The following is a 21,669-nucleotide window of genomic DNA, read 5'->3' on the forward strand; positions in this document are numbered from 1 at the left end:
GGTCTAAAAATTTTCTCCATTAGACGATTGAATGTAGCTCGTGCACTAGTCAAGCCAAAAGGCATGACTAAATATTCATAAAGACCAAACGTTGTGCAAAACATGGTCTTTAGGATATCCTACTGAATTAGATAGAGCCTTTTAGATTTTCAAATAGATCTTCTACTCGGGGCACGAGAAATGTGTTTTTGATAGTGATATGGTTTAGTGCTCGATAGTCCACAAACATAGGGTATGTACCATCTTTCTTTTGAACTAAAAGGATTGGAGAACAAAAGGGAGAGGAGCTAGGCCTCACCATGACTTTGTCTACAAATTCATGTACTTGCCTCATGATCTCCTCTTGTTGAGCTTGAAAAACTTGATAAGGAGACTTGTTAGGCGGTGAGCTTCCTGGAAGGAGGTCAATGCGATGGTCATCATCCCCTCGTTTTGGAGGTAAGTCCATAGGGATATCATCGATAAACACAGCTTGGAATCCTTTTAGAAAATTAGACAAGTCTAACTTTTCTTGATTCCTACCATCTACATTGGATGAAACATTAGGATCTTTAAGAGACTCTTTGACAAAAATCATGTACGCAAAAATTGAGCTCTTCATTGATTTATCAGAAGCAGGAGGATTTACAAGTGGAATAGTGCAACCACGCTCACTAGCATCTATATACATGTTCTTTCCCCTGTAGGTGAAGTAGATTCACCTTTCGGGGAACTTCATATTGGGAGCCATGTGATCAAACCATGGCGCCCCTAGGATAGCATCCTCATGTTAGAGAGGAGAGATGAAAAATTCTTCTTTGTCGGCATAGCTTTGAACATAGAGCCTCAACTTCCCAATCAAGGGAGTAACGGAGGCTTGTTGTCCCTTGAAAGCTATGTCAGCCGTTACCATATCTCCCATCTCAAAAGCTTCAATGCCCAACTTGGTGGCCAACTCCATTGATATGAAGTTTTGAGTAGATCCAAGGTCAAACAAGATGAAGGCATCATGCTCTCTTACCTTTTGCCAAGCATAGGAAAGTGATGATCCTTTGCAATGAACATCCTCTTTTGGAGCTTTGATGGTGGAAGCCCTAGGAGTCTTATTGTGAGCATTCTTCTTGGGGAAAGAACAGTAGCAATGTCCTTGCTCCCCACACTTGAAACACTTATGGTCCTTGCGAAAAGCTTCAATCTCTTCAGGAGAGAGTTTGTTTTTGCCTTTGTAAAATCCCTTCTCCTTGGACCGATTGTTGTTGTTGTTGGAAGTGCCTTGGGAAGAATTTTGAGCATTGGTTTTCCCCTTTGCATTGACGGGAGCAAAGCGAACCCCGAACCCCGACGGCCTCTAAAACACCGGGGACCAAATGGCGCGCCTCGAGCCTGTCATGGTAAAGCAAACAGGGGCACCACCTAGCTTCAGCGGCTAGGACGCAAACAACACACCACCATAAAAAAGTTTTCATCCAAGAGAGATGGATGCTTGGGAGTAATGATGAAGAGGAAAGGGAATGAGATCAAGTGAGAGAGAGAGAGAGAGAGAGAGAGAGAGAGAGAGAGAGAGGGAGGGGGTATAGCGGCTTAGTACTTAGGCATCACAAAAGGATGGCAAATCCGCACACCCTTCACACATACACAAGCTCACTCCAAACACGAGATTAGGTGGTGATTCCGCACACCTCACATGGACAAAACATTGCAAGAAAACATACTCACAAAACCTCAAGCTTTATTTAGAGAATACGGCGATGAAATGGGGAGCATAGGGTAGGGGAATGAGAAGGGAGAGAGTGGTAGAGCACATGGCGGATAGGTGGGAGTTGATGGCGAAGACTCGCACGAGGGTTATGGCCATCATCCTTCATTTGGTTTCCCTTCATCTTCCATAGCCCAAGGGTGTAGAGGTCATGCTCAAGACGAGCATGGTGATTGCGGTGATGGTGATGGTGTGGGTGTGTGTGTGTGCACTAGGCACACACACTGCATATTGTACTCTTTGGTGATGGTGTGTGTGTATTTAGTGTGATGGTGACCCCTCTTTATATAGGGGAGGAGGGGGGAGGAATTCTAGAATTTAGAAATGAAGAAATCATTATCTACATAGGCCATGTGACTGTGGGCCCCACTTGTCTGGATGTGTGTATATGTGCCAGAACAGCAGTCTCATGAGAGAGAGATGGGTTGATGAAAAAAAGTGAGAGGTGACATGGAGAATAAAGTAATTACAAGAGGGGAGAGAGGGGAGTGTGTTCAGAGGTGAATCTGTGTGCAGATGTGTGTGAACACAAGAAAAATCAGGTAACCACTGGGTGGGGATGGGTCTGTGGGCACCTTTTTCAGTGAAACTGAGTGTGTGTGAGTGTGGGGAAGGTTATTTAGCTACAAGACAAGAGATATGGCACCCTTTAGAGAGAGAGGGGGGTATTTGGGTCATGGGATATGATAGGAGAGAGAAAGAGGGGGTGGGGTATACTATTTTGGAAGATAGGGTAAGTTGCATGTGAGTTAGGGTGCATTATTGGTGAGTTATAATGCATTATTGGTGAGAGGTGGGGTAAATTGAGGGGAGAGAGAAAGGAGAAAGGACAAGGGGAAGAGAGAGGGGGTTGACCTTTTGAGTGGAGGAGAGGAAAAGGGACACACGGAGGGGCAACAGTGAAGAAAAAGGAGGCAAGGTGGGGATGGGCTACCCCACAGGCATGAGGTGGCCTATTTTACCTTTCTTATATATTTACATTATCATACTTTATTTTTTTCTTACTTTTTCCAATGCCTTTTATCACTCCCTCCCTAAGAGGGGGTTTTCATGGGGTGGGGACGAGAGAAGAGGGGTATGGGAGCTTGGCTTGTGAAAAGCCCCCATCATTAGCCCTCCCCTTTTGGCTAGAGGCATTCATGTCTCTAGCTCATCTGTTTGATCATTATCGTCGGAGGTGGCGGCTGATGGTGTGTCCTCATCTGGAATGTCAATTGGTGGAGCCTGGTCAAATCGAAGAAAATAAGGTTTAAGTCGCCAACCATTTACCCCGGTTTTATGAAGTTTTCCATCAGCCTCCATAAGCTGGTTGCTTCCATTGGCATACTTTTTCCTGACGATGAAAGGACCTTCCCATCGGAGTAGGAGTTTCTTATCCTTGCGCGTGTCGAAGCGATTGTCGTAGCGGAGCACCAACATTCCTTTCTTCAATTCTTTTTTCCGGAGATACTCGTTAAAGCTAAGCAGTCTATGCTCTGCTTGTGTTGCATAATAATTTATTGCTTCTTCTCTGTCCAGCTGCAGTCTTTCCAAGTTGATGATGTGATCTCTCAAATGCATGTTGGGCTGTTGAAGCTGGCTTGCCATTACTCTGAGACTTTGTAGTTGCACTTCAATGGGCAAGATTTCTTCCTTACCAAATACTAGATGATACGGTGTGAATCCCAAGGATGTACGAAATGAAGTTCTATAGGCCCATAAAGCTGGTAGTAGATACTTATCCCAGTCTCCAGGATGATTGTTTACATGCTTGGTAATAATTTTAGAAACCATTCCATTTACCTTTTCAACTAGGCCATTACATTGAGGGTAATATGGTGAAGAGTGCCTCCTTGTAATGCCCAGTTTCTGCATTAATTCTCCTACCAAGTCTGCTGTGAAACCTGGCCCTCTATCAGAGATGATCTCTAAAGGTGTGCCAAACCTACAGCATATGTGCTCGTAGATAAATTTAGCTACCTCTACCGCTGTGATTCTAGTGGTGGCTGTAGCCTCTGCCCATCTAGTCATGTAGTCGACCCCCATGATAATGTAGAATTTTCCTGAGTTGGCCCTAGGTAATGGCCCAATGGCGTCGATACCCCATTTTTCAAATGGGCCATATGAGAGAATAGGTGTCTGTGGTTCATGCATAAGTGATCTAGTGCCGGCCTTTTGACACAACTTACATGTTTTGCACCAGTGGTGTACATCACGGTTGAGGCTAGGCCATATGAAGCCTGCTTGCAAGATTTTCCTACTTGTTATGTCTAGGGCAAAGTGACCACCACAAACCCCGTCGTGACAGCTAGCAATTACTCCCGTGATTTCCTGAGAGAGAGGGACCTTCCTGAGTATTTGGTCCTTACCCTTACAATACAAACCGTCATTGATGAGTCGATACCTTGTGGCCTTCCACGTCAGCCATTTCTTCTGTCCCTTTGTTAAATCTGATGGTCATTCTCCTGTTTCCAAAAAATGCATGATGTCAGGCAAGGCATCACTGCCTTGAAATAGAGGGAGCTTTAGTTTTATTGCTCCAACCACCACTTCCTGTAGTCTTTCACTTGCTAGGGCATCTGCTTCTTGGTTTTGAGCCCTTGGGATATGGTGTATTTGAACTTCTTCAAACTTACCCAACAAGGTTTTTACACCACTTAAGTGAGTCCTTAAACTAGGATTCTTGCATGTCCATGCTCCATTTACTTGCCTTACCAGAAGTAGAGCATCCCCAAATACATTAAGGCGTTGTACACCTTGGGAGACACACCATTGTAGACCCTTGGTTAGTGCTGCATACTCAGCTTAATTGTTCGAATGTGAATCTAACAATTGGCCCAACGAAAATACCTTTGTCCCTTTGTCATCAAAGACCACTATGCATGCAGCTGCTTTGTCGGACGCTCGCTTGTAGGCTCCATCAAAGTAGAGAGAGTATGCTCCTTCTACCATCGGTGGTACTGGAGGTAATCGGACTTCTCCTTCCTTAGATTGCTTCTCTTCCCTTTCAAAGACTTGGTAGGTCATGAGTCCCCCCAAACTTGCCCTTGTCGTGCTTTCTACCTGTACCGTGTAGTCAAACTCTTGCAGACGAACTAGCCATTTAGTAATCCTAGCAGACACATCCATGTGTTGTACAACATAGGGAAATATTTCATCCGTGGTTAGAATCACAAATTGCTTAGGCAGCAAATATGACCTAAACTTTGTAGTTGCAAATCTAAGAGCTAGGAATAAGTGTTCCACATGGGTGAAACCTTTCTCTCCTGCTGTCATCATTCGACTAGAGAAGTAGATTGGCCTCATGAAAGATGTCGTTGTATCCTTTTGGAGTAGCACAGCCCCCAATGAGTCATCACCAACACTTGAGGTGACATAGAATTTTTCATCCCACTTAGGTGGTGAGATAGTTGGCAAAGTGGCTAAGACCTCCTTTACCTTGTTGTAGTGATGTTCGCTTTCCTCGTCCCAAGTGAAAGTTGATCTTTGAGTGAGTTGTTGCAGTGGTAGAACAAGTTGTGATAGTAGATGCATGAATCTACTTAAGTACCTCACCTTCTGTAGAAAAGAGACCAGTTGACGTGCGCTCGTTGGTGAAGGTAGGGCTATGAGTGCGGACACCTTACTTGGGTCGGCGTTGATACCTCTTGCTGAAATTTCATGGCCTAGTAGAATGACTTTACTCTCCCCAATGTGACATTTATCCACATTTAATTGCCCACCTAGGCTCTGCAACCTGGCCAAACCTTCAGTTACCTTTTCTAAATGTGAAGTACGGGAGCTATATATACAAAAATCATCAATGAACACTCTTATGGATGTTCCAAAGAACGGTTGAAAAACATATGTGACATATCTTTGGAAAGTGGCAGGTGCATTTGTGAGACCAAATGGCATAACCCTGTATGCAAAACAACCCCATGGCGTGATAAAAGTGATTTTTAGCTGATCTTCCAAGGCTATGCGTATTTGAAAGTATCCAGAATAACCATCACAGACGGTATAGCATTCAAAACCCGCTACTTCATTCAGAATTTCATCCAAGAAAGGGAGAGGAAAGTGGTCTCTCTTTGTAGCTGCATTTAGTGGTTTGTAGTCAACACAGACCCTCCACTTACCATTCTTTTTAGGCGTCACCACTACCGGTGACACCCATTCTGAGTTTTCTACAGGATAGATGAATCTCGCCTCCAGCAGTTTCCTTACCTCGGCCAAGAGTGCCTTTTCTTGTATGACCCCAGTCGTCATAGCTTTTGCACAACTGGTTTTACCCCTTCCTTCAGCTTAATATGATGTTCCACCACTGTAATGCCTGTGATTCTTTCATAGTTGTCAATGAACAGGTTAGGAAATCCCATCAACATTTGCAAAAAACTATCTTTCTCCTCAAGTGTTAATTCAGTAGACAACATACCCTTCAACCTACTTCCTCCTAGGCCAGGTGATTTGCTCTCCTCTTCATTGGGTTGCCCTTTTGGTGATGGATCACCAATTGTGCTTACCCTTTGTGGATCCTTCATAATGATACCCATCACATCAATGGAACTGTCACTTTCGTCGGTGGATGTGGTCTCCTCCTCAGAACTGGAAGATTCTCTAGTGGTTTCATCTGCCGATGTTTCCAGATTCATTTGCTTCTGCTTGCCAATCCTCATGTCGTAGTAGATTGTCTCCCCTTTCTTACCGGTCCTGCGTAGAAGGCCAGTACCCCAGTCCTGTTTTGCCTTCATGGCCATCAACCATGGCCTTCCCAAAATTAGTGGATAGCCCTCTCCCTTAGTAGGCATTACAAAAACATCTACCTCTACCTCTTAGTTGAAAGCTTTGATTCTCACGGCACTTACCACACCCACACACTTTACTTTTGCGTTGTTTGCCATCTTTGCCTTGCATGGAGAAGGCCTGTCAACCTCGAGCCCTAATCGAAGCATCATAGCTTCGCTCATTACGCAGATTTGTGCACCTCCATCAATGTAGGTGTTTCCAACCCTCTTTCCTTTTATGTTTACGTCGACAATTGGAAGGATGTCATCCATGTTGCATCCCGAAATTGCTCCGGCTACCTTTGTTTTGGAGCGTCTTGTACTTACCATTTTAGACCATTGTCGCCTTACTTTAGGTACAAGATGTAGCAACTGTGGCCATGTAATCTTCGGTCCTTGCTCTGCCACATCCAATGTTAGATCATAGGGCTTAGAACTTTCCCCTAGCTGGAAGTCGGTGATGCCCAATTTCCGTCGTGGCCTGGATGGCCTCTTGCTAGTTTCTCCTCTCATGCTTCTCTCATCATCTGATTGTGTAGCTTTCTCCCTCCTAGCTCTTTTCACAGTCATGGCTTCAAGTGGTTCTAAAAAGGTTACCTTCTCCTTACCCTTGTCCCTCTCCTTTGCTCTAGGTGGATCCACTACTACGGCTTTTCCTTTCTCTTCTAGCCTTATGATGTTTACAGGGCGATCATGTGGTGGGGCTGGTGGAAGAGGTGGAATGGATGCTTGTAGTGGTGTCTGGGGTGGACGTAGAATTTGTGTTGGTGGGGGTGGTGCTCGGGGTGGGGGTGTTCTTTCTCTAGGGGGTGACAATTGGTTCCTCCTACCTCCTCTATTATAGTTTTGTCGTGGTTGGGGACAGTAGTACATACCGTGATCGTCTTCTCCGCAGTTGTAGCAATGATACTCCCTGTTTTGTCGTTGTGCTCTTCCAGGGTCTTGATCTCTTTCTTGACTCCTCCCTTGCTGTATTAAGTGGACAGACAAATTCAGCAGTTGGTCAGTAATATGGGCCAACATATCTTGTTGGTCATCTCTTACCCCAAGAGCCGGTGGTGGTGGTATGGTGGTTGTCATAGTTGCTGGTCGATGCAATGTTCCTGCTTCTGTTGACTCGGTTTCTTTGGCTTTCATTCACAGCTTCTTGTCCTTAAGGCGAGCAATCTCAACGGCTAACTTGTACGTAGCCGGGAATCTACCTTTTACCTTCTCCTTGAGAAGCGGCCATAAGCCATGCGTGAACCGATCTTTTTTTAGGAAATGGGGTGCGGCTTCCCCCCTTGCCAGTGACTCAACCCACCGTTCCCACAAATCCACAAATTTGGACTCATAGGTGGCATATTCTAAAAGACCCTCCTACTTCAAGTCTCTCAACTTGTCCCACAACGTTTCTGAAGTGGTACCTCCCCCAAAGCGCCTCTTAAAAGCGGTTTTTAAGGGTTCCTAGTCATCCTTGGTTGCTTGTGGAAGTGCATTGTACCATGATCTAGCTTCTAGCTTCATGAGATGCTTAAAGATTCTAACCCGGGATTCATCCGTATCTTTGTTGCTCACTACACATGCTACTTCAAAGTCATCTAGGAAGTCTGTTACCAAATCCTCCCCCTTCTTTCCTTTAAATGTTGGAAATGCTACACTTGCCATGATTACTGAGAGAGAGCTAGAAAGACACACTGCTTAACTTGCAAAAGTTTTTTTCTTCTTTACAAGGAGGCGTGTATACCCTCTTATACTAGGACATAGATTAAAACTTCAAACGGTACATTGCCTTGTACCAAAGGTAAGACAAATGGTTGATCTGATGCCAGAACCTCAAAAAATCGCTCCCCACCCAGCATGGTGTCAATGACGTGCTGGTAGTGAGCCTTCAAATCCAGTATTACCTTGATTGAGCGTACACGTGTTGGTATGTGTGATCTGTCTTGAGGTAGGTTGTACTGATTCATGTGAAGCTTAGAGGTGCTTAGTCACTGTCCAAGCTTGTGGGAGAGGGTGGTGTTCTTTCCTGAAACAAACTCAGTAGATCCCTAGTTTCTCTAGTGAGAGTGTGAGCCAATGATTCCGTTATCTGTGTTGCAGCATCAGGTGCGACTTGAAAACTGACTGTGATAATTACCTCGGTGACTTGAGTTACCCGATTCTCAAAGTAGAATAGTGTTGATTCTCTATTGTGTAGAGATCCTTCCATTTTGTTGTTGTGGGTTGGTTGTAGGTTGCGGACATGGTTTCGACCTTCTCCTTCTTCTTCTTGGCACTTGGCCTATGTATATCCACTGCGTTTGGCGTGTTGGTTGACTCTCCCTTTGCAAATCGATTACCGTTACGCCTGGCACTCGAGCTTCGATGGAGATGCGGAGTTCGTTCAATTAGCAAATCTTGCTAGCCATTCATCCATTCACAATAGTTTAGGGGTTTCAGTCTTGTAAACTAAAGGGTTTCATGAACAGATCCTCCGTGGGGGCACCAAATGACGGGAGCAAAGCGAACCCCGAACCCCGACGGCCTCTAAAACACCGGGGACCAAATGGCGCGCCTCGAGCCTGTCATGGTAAAGCAAACAAGGGCACCACCTAGCTTCAGCGGCTAGGACGCAAACAACACACCACCATAACAAAGTTTTCATCCAAGAGAGATGGATGCTTGGGAGTAATGATGAAGAGGAAAGGGAATGAGATCAAGTGAGAGAGAGAGAGAGAGAGAGAGAGAGAGAGAGAGAGAGAGAGAGAGAGAGAGTGAGGGAGGGGGTATAGCGGCTTAGTACTTAGGCAAGATAGAGCAGATCATGGGGGGGTCAATACAAATTGACGGCTCGTGATTCTGAGCCCCGAGTACCGAGCTACGGCCTGAGAAAGCCTGGGACTGTTGGGAGTGAAGTGGTTGCATATGATTTTTTTGAGTTTTGGTCTCCTCAAATTGTAGGCCCGGGGAAAGTTGAAGTGTGGTGAGCACAAGGGAGTTCAAAGTCAAGAACAGGTTCCGTCAGCGAGGTTTTGCAGCTCAAGAGACTGGCCTCTGAGCAAGATATGGCAAAGCATCCAATGCAAGAAAAAAAGGCTTTTTCTAAAGTTAAAATGGGGGGATTTTTGAGGAGCTTGGAAGGCTCCAAGGGTAAACCCTCACAAGGTGCCACGTTGCTGGATTAAAACCCACATGTGCAGTCAGAGAAAGGGCGCCCGGGGTATATGGGTTGGTCCATGTGGCCCTCTTGAGTTATAAGGTGGAGAGTGGGAATCTTAGAGCCCCGTGGGCTATGGGTGGCAGTGCCTCTAGCGTTGTGCGCAAGCGGAGCAGGCGACCCGTGGGCAGAGTATGGTGGTTTTGGCCGGTGGTGCACCCGCTGTGCTGCGGCCCGTCAGTTCTAGTGTGGCGGTGCCAGATGATGATGTGGCACATCCGAAGCTCCTGTTCCCACGGCCCTTGGGGCCCAACCTTTTTTGAAGAGAAATCCCCCCCCCCCCCCCCCCCCCCCCCCCCCAATAGTAACATCCTTCATGGCTTGGGGTAGGGGAGGTTTCATATGAATGAGAGAGAGAGAGAGAGAGAGAGAGAGGGGGGGGGGGGGGGGGGGGGGGGGGGGGGCAAGGAGGCCTCCATGTGGACCAAGCAAGTGCAAAGAAAAGGGCCCGTATCAAGGTCGGCCAAGCAAAGGCAACGGCAAGGAGGGAGGCCGGGACCAAAAGGGAAAATGAAGAGAGAGAGAGAGAGAGAGAGAGAGAGAGAGAGAGAGAGAGAGAGAGAGAGAGAGAGAGAGAGAGAGAGAGAGAGAGAGAGAGAGATTAGTGGGAGAGGGAGAGAGGATTAGAGATTAGAGAGAGAGAGAGAGAGAGAGAGAGAGAGAGAGAGAGAGAGAGAGAGAGAGAGAGAGAGAGAGAGAGAGAGAGAGAGAGAGAGAGAGAGAGAGAGGATTAGTGGGAGAGGGAGAGAGAGGATTAGTGAGAGAGAGAGAGAGAGAGAGAGAGAGAGAGGATTAGTGAGAGAGAGGATTAGTGGGAGTTGGACAAAGGTGGTCAAGGAGGAAATCAAAGAGTAGTGCAAAATAGGCCTTTCCAAGGGGGGAAAAGTGAAGAAGAAAAAATAAAAAATACCAAGGGGCAATAGCGATGTTGCTATTGCACCCCCCTTCAAGTGCAAAAGAGAGAGAAAAGAGCAGATGAAGCAAGGCGGCTACCTCCTCCCAAGGTTACCAAATGTGGATGCAAAGTGGACCAATCAGAGACGAGATGCCTGAATTGAAAGGGGCACCCCTATATAAACCGTTTTTGAGCCATTTTTCATGCTTTTTGCCATTATGATTTTTGCTAGAGAAGGCTTCTTGCCAGAGCCTTGATCCAATGAGCTTGCAAAGAGCCAAGATAGGGAGTGAGTGTGAGTTCTTGGGTGGGCTTTTTTGTGCACAGGTGTGTGCCTGCAAAGCCCCAAGTGCGTGTTTTCTTGCCCGGCGACCATGTGGGTGTGCCGTTTGATGTAAATAAATAGTGTTTGAGCAGAGGTGAAGCCTCCATTGTGTTTCTCTTGTTATCGTTTCCCCTTCCCCCCTTCTCTTTCTCCTGCTCTCGGGTTTCCCCTCGGTGCCGACAGTGTGGATGTGTGTGCCCCCCCGGACGGACAGTGTTTTGTCTGAGAGAGTGAGATTGAGCGGTAGTGTGTGTGTGTATGTGTAAGGGTGGAGACAGATCGTGGTAGTAGGTGTGCGTTGGGTGGTGGATTTGTGGAGTGTGTGAGAAGTGGAAATTGGGTAGGCTGCGGTTTGCTAGTGAGAAGAGTGTTTTTGAAGGTGTTTTCTAAGAGGATAGGGGTGTTGTGGATACCCTCAGATATAGAGAGGCCTTTGTGTTTGTGCCGAGTGTGTTCCCCCATTCCCCCTCTCCACCATTGAGAGTTGATGTATTTGGTCATCTCTTCAGGTAATCCCACACAAAATTGTTGCTTTTGCTCGGCAAAGTCTATCTTTTGAAAGGCCGTAGCCTTGAGATGTAAATCCCAACACTTGTCTACATACTTGTGGATAGACTTGTGAAAGAGAAGCTTCAAGCTGCACCATTCCATAAGCACTTTGTCCTCTGCATCGCTTGCAAGGAATTGCTTCATGATGGAAGGGCTTTGTCATTGCCACGAAGGCTAGCCCACCATTGACGAGCTGATTTTTAGAGGTGTATAGCTATATGGTGTAGCTTGGAGGACTCCGTGAAGCCCTTGTCTCGCTTGCAAGGAATTGCTTCATGATGGAAGGGCTTTGTCATTGCCACGAAGGCTAGCCCACCATTGACGAGCTGATTTTTAGAGGTGTATAGCTATATGGTGTAGCTTGGAGGACTCCGTGAAGCCCTTGTCTCCAAAGGCCTCATCAAATTGCTGGATGAAGGCCGACACTTTGTCGGTAGCACCAAAGGTTCCATCATAGGTGAGAAAAGAGATACTATATCCTCCCTCCTTGAATTTCTTTATCTTTTGTGACCTTCACCATTTAGGGTATGATTTACGATGTCCTCCCCTCTTGTATTCTCTAGGAGAATAGCCGTAGATTTCATCGGAAGAGGAGGAAGGTGAAGAAGAAGGAGAAGAGGGTGACCTCTTTCTAGCCCTTTTCTTCCTCTTCCCTTTCCGAATGATGAGGAGACGGACTGTGTGTTGATCTTTTCCTCTTGGGAGGAGTTGGTGATCGTCTAGACCGTCGTCTTTGTGGAGCCACATCTTCAGAGGAACTTAAAGTTTCATTGATTTCTTACTCTTTGGATTCCTCCTCTATTATGGGAGAGAGTCTTCTTTTGGGGGTCTCTTCAAGAGGCATTCTAAGCTCCCTCTCCTCCTGGAGAGGAAGGGAAATCCCATAAGTGCAAAGTTGTTATGTAACTTCAGCTTGTAAAGCAGGGTGCCCCATAGCTTGATGCAACATAGTAACGAGATAATTCACGAACATGGGGGCATCATCATTAGCAGCTTCTTGTGCAAAATCAAAGTTATCAATGTTCATTCTACTCCCTTGGTTATTGTCAACCATGTTAATAAAATTTATTTATGTACTTGATGTATGCTTTGGCAATTCAGAACCTTAGTTGCCACTCCTCTTAGCCTTTGAAAATGGCTCTTAAGTATCTACATCCATGGCTCGAAGTGGTTAATTATAGAGAGTAGTGGAGTAGGTCTAGCATAGCATAGTTGCCGAGGGCTAGCTCCTTTTGGACTTCTTATGTCTCAATAATGGTAAAGCCGTAGGCAAGTCTAAGAAGACTCTATTAAGTCCAAATCTCCCGAGGTGTGCACCATATCCCACATCGTGGGCTCAACAAAACCAATAATAGATCCCAATTCCACATACCCTAATATAATTAAGAAGATCAACCATTTATAAGGATACTTAAGGACCTCTCTTCTTAAGCAAGAAAAGAGAAACCAAATGCTCTGATACCAATGTAATGGAATTGGCCTATTAACTTGAGAGTAGCGGAAAGTAGAGAGAGTACTTTTGTGAAATTACTTTGTGAGCATAGCGGGTGAACATAATTGATAGTAGCAACATAATTATAGCATTTATTTAACTTTCCATGAATAATAATTTTTGCAAGAGAGAGAATTTAGAGAACATGACAACAATTGAGGACTGGATTTATGTGGAGCCGCCCCCCCCCCTCCAATAGGCATTTGTATTATGATTTCTCCCATCAAGAGAGACTTGTTGCAATACAATTTTTGTGCTCCTTGTGACCTAGGTGATGCAATGAAGATGGAAATCTTCATGCATCACAAGCATAACATAAACTTTGTGGAAAGCATTAACTATCCCAAGCCTCACTCCCAAGACCTCAAACACCTTCGAAGGTGGCGAGAGCTAGCAGGGAATGAGGGTAGGGAAGAGGAAGAAGAAACATTTCATAGGAGAAATAATTAGTTCCTCACTTATCATCACTCTTCTTGCTAGCATACATATTAACATAGTAATGAAGATGGAGAAAATGGCAAGCTTAAGCATTGAATCATGGCTCTTGGTTGGATTTGCATTCCATAGCCAAGAGTGTTGGTGTAGGCTCTCAACCTCTACTTGCTTGGAGACGGAGAGGGAGCTCTTGGACTTTGCACAATACACTGTGTGTGTGTGTGTGTATGTGTGTGTGTGTGTGTGTGTGTGTGTGTGTGTGTGTGTGTGTGTGTGTGTGTGTGTGTGTGTGTGTGTGTGTGTGTGTGTGTGTGTGTGTAGAGTATACCCCCTAAGCAGGCCCCCTACTTGCTTTGGTTGACACCCCCTTGTAGCTCATGCTTGAAGCTCATTGGACCCCTCCAAGCCTAGCCAATCATAAGCACGAGTTATACCAAGCAATAAGGGTAACCTTGGGACAAGTATCCCCCTTTCCCCTTTGAGAGAGAGGACTTGATAAATGCAAATTCAATTAATTAAATATCCTAAATTATCATTGGACCCCTTGGGTGGCCAACCAATAGGCTTTAGGCACACCATAAGGGTAACCTAGCTAGGGGCTTGACATGTGTCCTACTTGCCTCTTGGGCAAGGGGTGCCCTTTGGAGGGAGAGTGGTCAAGCAACCACCCCCCCTTCTTGCATGGCTCCCCCCCTCCTTGTAGGGACCTAGTTTGACTTTTGTGCCACCTCAAGCCCCTCAACCTTGGGCCTAGTTCCCACCACAAGCTTGGTCCTTAAGCCCCTCAAGCTTGGGTTGGGTTCTCACCTCAAGTACATCCCTATCATCTCAAGCATGACGAGCACCACAAGTATCTCAATCATCAAGCACCTCAAGCATCTCAAGCATCTCAGTCATGAGGCATGTCAAGCACCTTAAGCTTGGGCCGGGTTCCCACCTCAAGCACCGCCCTAGCTTACCTAAGGTCAAAGGAATTTTAACACTAACTATTGGAGGTCTTCAATGAAGCTTACCGTAAGGTATTTATGCTCCATTGGTTAGCCTTGCTCTTTGATAGACCATCTCTCATTTGGGCCCCATTACCATCGGCCCCATGTTGAGATAGACCTATAAGCACATGTCTATATCCTAACCCTTGTTCTCGTTTATTTTCCCACATTAAATGATCATTTTAATATGAGAAAATCATTTGGGTTGGTTAGATATTTGCTTTTATTGCATTCTATAAAGTGGAAGCGAAGGGAGATGAAGCTGACAAACCTGATGAGCTGATTGATCTTGAAGGACCAATTGATGAATAAGGGATTGATGATGCTAAGCTTTACTTTGAAGAGGATGTGAAGGAGAACATGGAGCCAATGGTGGAACCAATAAAACATGTTTGTTCTATGGAGATTCCCAGGTTGTGTCCAAGCTTTCGAAAAAGGCATGCAATTCATGGTTGAAAAGTATGCTTGTAAGTGCAGATGTGTAGTATGTTATTTGCTAGATACAGGGCTCCCTTGAGAGGAGCTCTACTTTACATGGTTGGGAGGGAGGGTCACATGCAAATGATAAACTAGTAGAGCCATACGTGCTAAGGAGGTAGTATGGTGCTTGAGGAGGTGCAAAGATGCTATGGGCATGTTGTGTGCATGGGTGGCTACGTACTTGGGCAAAGCACTATTGGAGATTGTTGTAGATGGATGGAAAATATCAAAGCCAGGTGTTTGATCAAGGAGGTCAAACTATGCAAGGTGTGGGGCAACCCACTTGAGGATTGGTAGCAGAAATGAGAAATGAAACTTTGTACATACAATAGTGGCTTTTTGGGTTTTCTCACAAAGTTTTCTAGTTTTGCAATTTCTATGCCAATAAATATGTTTCTAGTTGAACATGCATGTTCAACAAGGGGGCTGGGCAATGATGATGCAACCAAAGTGTGTGGACCATAGCAACATGCACAATAAATGGAGATTTATGGTGACAAGTGCATGGCAGAGGGCTAAGGAAGGTGTAAAGGACCTAGGCAGGTAAGTGGCAGCTAAGATGTATGCTTGATGTGGGTTTAAAGGCCAAAAGGGCTCCAAAGTGGTCCACATGGGGTGGTAGGTAAACGTGTCCAAAGTGCTGGATTTTTGCCTTGGGATGTAGTGCTTGAGATTTTGTGTGAGCTGGTCCAGATGAATCCTCAATTAGAGCTACAGTGTGCAAGATATGGTGGTTCAAAGCTGAAGTGGTTTGGAGATTCCCGACGGACAGGGTAGGGACAAGTGGTCAAAGTTGGTGTGAGCCCATGCACCTGGATTTCTCGTGTTATGGTGCATGTCAATCTTTCTGGATCGTCAATCGAAGCTCAGAATGAAAAAGATATGGCTAGTAGGAATTTCACCAAGAGCCAGTTCTTTTCCAATTTAGTCACCTCGATTGGTGTGTCATTTGGAGTTCTCTCAACCTCTCCAAGGTTTGTATGAGAAGTATGCGGTATATGAAGACCATAGGAATAGACGACTCATCAAACAAAGTCACAAAGGCAGAGATAGAAGCAGTTGGAGTTGGTGAAAGCTTCTAGATTGTGGGATGATACATATGATTTTTCCCATTTTGTGCATTCTCGACTGGCAAGCTGGTGGGGAATCTCAAAAAGCAAAGGGACTTGTACAAGTTGAAGCTAGCACAGAGGGCTTTCAGTTGGAACTTTTGGCTCAATGATAGGAGCATGGAGAAACAAATGGCAGGAGGTTGAAGGCATTGGAAAAAATAAGGTTTCAAATTAGTTTTGTGGGGTTGTAAGGCCATGGAGGAATCAAATTGGCTAGGAAGCTCCATGTGGCACTCGCTAAAAAACCCACTTGCGAAGTAGAGAGGGAACAAGAGTGGAGGGTCCTTATATTGGGTTGTGCCCCCATTTGAGTAACGAGGCTGGGAGAGAGAGAGAGATCCCAAGGGGCTCTCCCGTGGTGGCTACGGAGGAGGCACTACGAGCGCTGCTCGGTTCTATGCCTCATAGGGCACATGGCCCATTCAGCAATTGTTGAGGTGGAGGCTCTTGAGGTGTTCGTTAGCAGGACAGTCTAGTGGAGTTTACTGTAGTTGTGCTGATGTGGCATGCGGGTTTGTTAGGGGCTCACAGCCCTAACATGTATTCAGTATGATAAACATGCATTGCAGGAGAAAGATAAGAAAGTAGATTGCATATTAAGTTACAAAACGACAAAGCATATGAATAATAAACACCATAAATGAGAAGAAGAAGGTATATTTTTCATTGTGTATTCATCATCATAATCAAACTATAGACCCAAAATAGTAGTACGAATACAAGAAGACTATAAACTACTTATCGATTACATCCAAAAATTGCTACACGCCACCAAGACAATTCGGGTATTTCAAACTACCTAACCATTAGGCACTTGAGTATACATGCCCCTAAGGTTTAAAACTAAGACCTTAGTTACAGTCCAAAAAGATACTTGTACCTTGACACATCATGCACCAACACATGGCACACCTGATGGGCAATGTTTATATCAAATATTGTGAGAACCCATCCCTTGATCAAAAATATCAACATCAACATGATCTTTAACTTCAATCTGCTTTGCACTTTTTCCTTTAGTTGCAGTTTTCTTACCATCTCCACCAAGTCCTGCATCCACTTCAGCTTCAGTTGCTTCCTTTGTAACCTCAGTATTCTCCTTACTAAGTATATCCTTAACAATAATCAGTACTGGATCTTTAAGTTTTTGTTGTCCACCTGCATCACCTGCCTCTTCACCTACAACTTTAATTGTAATAGCATCTTCAATTAATTGTACCTGAACTTCAGTTTCAATTTTATCCAACATTATTGTATCACAATGAGCATGAAGTTGTTCAGGTTGATGATGTTTCTGCTGCTCCAACTACTTCTGCAATTCCTCATACTTTTGCTTCAATTCATCATACTGCCTCTGCATGTTGATCATGGAAAGCTTTCATTTGTCTTTTTTGAGCATATATCCCAGCTACCGCTCTTACTTTGGCTTCATCCAATTTCTCCAGGGTGTCTAGTCTCTCTGATAGCTCGTGTCCCATCCATCCTAATTGTGTTGCAACTCGTAGTGTTTTAATTAAGAATTCCATGGGTAGAATTACATTAATCCCAAACACAAGGTTAAAAGGAGCCGTCCCGATGGAAGTTTTAAAAGCTACTCAGTAAGCCCATAATGCAGTGTGTAGCTTTTGATCCCAATCATTCCTTGAATCACTAACGATTTTGGTGAACACCATGCATAAGATTTTGTCAGTGCTTTCGGCTTGTCCGTTAGCTTGTGGGTGATAGGGTGCTGCATGATTTGCGATGGATCACCATGAATTCATCAAGTAATCTTTCAATGATGTTGTTCAAAAAGTGTGTTCCCCTATCGCTCACTATTTCAATGGGTAGACCATATTTGGTAAAGATATGTTTGAAAAGAAACTAAGCCGTAGTCCGTGCATCATGTTTCTGTGTTTCCTTTGCTTCTGCTTGTTTGGTCATGTAATCGATTTCTACTATGATGTATTGTGCATGCAACCTATGTGCAAGTGGTATGATGGGGCCAATAAAGTCGATGCCCCATTTGGCAAAAGCGCGTACTCCCATCATTGGCCGTAATGGCATTTCATCTCTCCGTAGGGGTGGTTTTGTGCATTCACATTCATCACATCGTTTGACATAGACCTCTACATCCCTAAACAGGGTTGGCCACCATATGCCTGAGTGGAGTACTAGCTTTGTCGTTTTATTAGCAGAGAAACGTCCCCCTGGCTGGTCCGAGTGTGCTTGTTCTAGGATAGAGAAATATTCACTTTTCGTAGCACACAATCGTAGTTGTTCATCCTTTCCCTACCTATACTGTTGGTTTTCAATTAGCAGATATTGTTTTGCTTCTTTTGCTACAAATTTCATTTGTGCGTTACCCCACCCCTCTGTGAAGGTCTTGTTTTTTAAGTACTCGGTTATGTGAGTACTCCATTTGGGTGCTTGTACTACTCGAAACAGGGTGGAGTGTTCCACTAGAGGTTTCTTTGTACAGATATCACATGATTTTACATAAGTATGGATGTTTTTTTCTATTTTTTGCCAGTAGACTCGTAGTCTCTTTAGTCTTTGGTAGGTTTGTGTTTCTCCACTGTGAAACCCCGTATGTTGTATATGAGCTCGTTTGAGGTAGTATTTGTATTCTTTTGGCTGTACACATAGTCTCAAAATACCATCCTTACCATGCTTGTACAGTCGTCCTACTAAAAGCTGGTGATTTCTTGTTTGATGTATTATTGATGGTTGTCTTTCTGCTTGTAATGATCTGATTGTGAGTAGACTAATGACCTCGTCACTCCACCTCGAAACCATTTCAATGTTAAACAGGTATAAATCTGGAAGATCATCATCAATACCTTCCGGTGCTTTGCCATGGAATAGTCTAGAAAGATGATCTACTCGTGTGTGTGTGTGTGTGTGTGTGTGTGTGTGTGTGTGTGTGTGTGTGTGTGTGTGTGTGTGTGTGTGTGTGTGTGTGTGTGTGCGTGTGTAGCTGTTTTAAATCTTACTTAATAAGACATAATTGAACTTTTACATTCAAAAGGCAACTGGCCAAGGAACAATGCACTGATTTGTACAAAAATAACTCAGTATCAGAATTATCTAAGTACAATGATTGTAAGAAAGAGATCCTCTTTCAGTGGGGTTGGTAGTAAAAAAACTTCCCCGTTCTTCAGTGGATATTTCATAACAGTAATATTTCTTGCGAAAGAGAAGAAACCCTCCAAGATAAGATAGAGTCCTTACCTGCATCCATCCAAACAAGACAACAATTCAGTTAGCCTTGGATGTGTTTTACAAGTATTAATGGACCATATCAGTTGTTATCCATGTCCATCTTATCGGTTTTAGTTACTTTAGACAAGCTAGGTTATTGGTATTTTTAGCAATCTTTTCTTATTCTTTTTTAATGTACTTTCTTACATGGTGAAGTCCATTAAGAGTCAAAACTATTTCAAGATCCATATCTCAGTACCATATACTTACCTTCAGATTTAAAACAAATAGTATAGCTAAGGAGATGTGAAATCCGACTTTTTGTCTATCAATGGTACCAAATGAGGGTGATACCTACCTCACTTTCTTTTAAACAAGCTATCAATAAGGTGCTAGCATAACCTGTTAGCATGACTGCTAGGTATACTCTTTTTCGAGTTTCTGTTGAAGCCAAAAAAGTGCCATATACTTACCTTCATCAACCGTATGAACAGAGAACCACTTCATAAACCATAAGCAAACCCAAAACGTTGGGTTATATCCAATCTTTATTTTCAAATATAGATGATGATCCTTTCCTCAGAATGTGAGCAAGCACCGAGATAAAGAGTACTTAGTGCCTCAGTTTTTATACAATCTAGGAATCACATCATTTTTTTAAAAAAAACCAGTTATGCCGATACTAGGGAATGTGAGAACCCACAGTAAAGCAGTTTTGAACAGGGCCTTAAAACCCCATTTTTCTGCGAAAAAAACCAGTTATGCCAAAATAAGGTACAACATGCAGATGGTGATGCCCTACAGTGTTTTAATAGGAGACCCATATCATATCGCAGCTTTTTAGCCCTTCTGCTCATAGTTCCTTTCCAAAAGAATAGCAAAAAAAGTCTATCTATCAATGTATGCCAAATCCTTCCAACCAATTCGTCTTTTACTGGCCTATTATGTGCCAACTATACATAGTATGAAGAGCCGATAGGCCCCGACAGTTTACCAAATTAATCAGCATCACTGTTTTACCCAAAAAAAATACATAGCAAAGAGATGTATGTGTTGCATGCAGTCTCTTTTCAGAAAACCAGTAGGTAGAAACACCTCGATTGTAATCCAACAGTGGATATCAATTCCTTTTAGCAACCAACTCTTATGCAAATAACATGTTGTAGTTGATGTTTAAGAATAGCTAATAAGACAAACCACCCATCATGCTTCCATCCACGTACTTATTCATTTAAGCATTCGGCCGCTTTTTTAAAAAGCTTGTGGCGAGACCCGGCTATTTATGCAGAAAAAAAACACTGCGGAAAGAACCTGTATATGGTATTCTCCTGCACATGAATTAAAAAAACATCCTTTCCTATGTTTATATGTAGTTAATGAGTTCGACAGTTCCTAGTTACTTTCTTCCACAAAGCAGCAGAACACCCATTAATCATCAGTATATGCCATGGTATTACCTCTATTCCTTTTCATTGCCCGGCTCAAGAGGAGCCAGTCAATCCCAAAAAAACCAGGCGGTCTCTGACAGTAAGTCATAAAGGAGGCAAAAGAGAGTTTAGGTAAACCATAGTACCTGAGGAGTTTGAGCTGCAAGCTCCATAGCTTTAGGAAGTTCAAGTAGTAATGACACAGAGCAGGATAACCACAACCAAAAACTGAATCTCAAGATAAGTGAGGGCTAAGGAGTGCCCTCACCTTAGTATTTATAGGTTGGTTTGCACGCCTCCTGAGCGCCCGAAGTGAAAGAGCAGAGCCACCCCTTGCTGTGAGAGCCCCTCAGGCATCAGAAGATATTATTGCCTGGGGAGAGAGCGCCAGTACATGGTCCAAGGGTGGAAGGAGCCGCCTTCCCATTGTAATGATATCTGAGGATTTCCTCTTGCTCTTTTATAAAAGAGTCCTTATTGTTTTGTCCCATACCAAAGTCGGTGGCACAGTGTAGTAATGAGGGCCCTATTTTGCCAATAGGTGGGGGGGGGGTTCTTTTAATGGAAAAAACCCATATGAGGAGGAAAAAATTGGCTCCATAGTATTTACCACAGTGTGTGTGTGTGTGTGTAGTCCCCTTTTTTATGACTACTGTGAAATCAAACTCAAGCAATAGTATAAACTAATGAACAATCCTTCTAGTATTGCAAGATTTGTTTACCAGATATAACAGTGCTTGGTGATCTATGAAGAAAACAAACTTGTTTGCAAGAAGGTAGAGTCTAAATTTTTTGAGAGCATATATCATTCCTAGACCTTCTCTTTCCGTAGTGGTATAATTTTTCTCCACGTTGTTCAAGTGCCTACTAGAGTAGCAAATGGGAAAATCCATTTTCTTCTCTCCTGGCTAGGCTAATATGCATCCTATGGCATAGGTTGATGCGTCAACATGAACGTGAAAGATCTTGCTCCAGTTAGGGGATTGCAAAATTGAAGCATAAATTAATTGTTACTTCAATTTGTGAAAATCCTGCTTGCATTCTTCTGTCCTATCAAATTTAGCAATGAGAGCATACAACGGCTTAGCTATTACAACATACATGTATATGAAGAGCCTGTAGTACCC

Source organism: Adiantum capillus-veneris, chromosome 23 (assembly GCF_014529385.1).
Source record: "Adiantum capillus-veneris isolate H3 chromosome 23, ASM1452938v2, whole genome shotgun sequence".
In the NCBI taxonomy this organism is placed as follows: domain Eukaryota; kingdom Viridiplantae; phylum Streptophyta; class Polypodiopsida; order Polypodiales; family Pteridaceae; genus Adiantum; species Adiantum capillus-veneris.